The following is a 1015-nucleotide window of genomic DNA, read 5'->3' on the forward strand; positions in this document are numbered from 1 at the left end:
AGTCAGAGCAGACTCATAGCGACCCCTCCTTGGGTTTCTGAGGCAGTATCACTACAGAAGTAGATTGCCAACCTTCCTTCCGAGGAGTGGCTGGTGGGTTTGAACCGCCAGCCTTCTGGTTAGCCAAGTGCCTTCCTTAGGCACTACACTACCAGATTTGTCCCTATTTTTTCTTTGATGAACTTTTTCTTTTAGGTTTTATATTTAAGTCTTTGATCCATCTGGAGTTACTTTTTGTGTCTGGTGTCAGGTGTGGATCTCGTTTCATTTTTCTGCAAATGGATATCCAGTTTTGCCAACACCATTTGTTAGAGAGACTGTCTCTTCTCCATTCAATGGATTTTGGCCCTTAGTCAAAGATCAGCTGACCGTTGTTGGAAATGCATCTATTTCAGGATTCTGAATTCTGTTCCACTGGTCTCTTTGTCTGTTGTACCAATACCTGGCTGTTTTGACTACTGTGGCTATATAGTAATAGTTTTTGAGAACTGGGAGTTTGAGACCTCCTGCTTTCTTCTTCTTCTGCAATAGTACTTTGCTTATTTGAGGACTCTTTCCTTTCCATATAAATTAGTGATTGGTTTTTCCATGTCCTTAAAGAATGTTGATGAAATCTAGATTGGGATTGAAAGTATAGATACCTTTTCAGTATTGACTGATAAGACCATGTGACTCTTTTCCTTTATTTTACTTATGTGATAGATTATGTTGATTGTCTTTCTAATGTTGAACCATCCCTGCATGTCTGGTATGAATCCCACTTGATCATGATGTATTATTTTTTTGATGTGTTGTTTGAGTCTGTGGTACTTAAGATTATGTGTCAGCTTTTCTGGGTCTGGTTTTAAATGGCTGGGCAGCTGGATGTAGTTATTCCCCATGATGATCTTGCTGGAATCTACTGTGAGCTGCTAAGTAGCTTCCTTATGGTTATGGTCTGCTTCCAATATGTAAGAAAAAGCTTTGAAAAAGGTCTTGAGCTTTTTGGCACACTTGGACCATGCATGTAGCTGAG

This window comes from Orycteropus afer, unplaced genomic scaffold, assembly GCF_000298275.1.
Source record: "Orycteropus afer afer isolate SDZICR_OR568_19922 unplaced genomic scaffold, OryAfe1.0 scaffold00117, whole genome shotgun sequence".
NCBI classification, from domain to species: Eukaryota; Metazoa; Chordata; class Mammalia; order Tubulidentata; family Orycteropodidae; genus Orycteropus; species Orycteropus afer.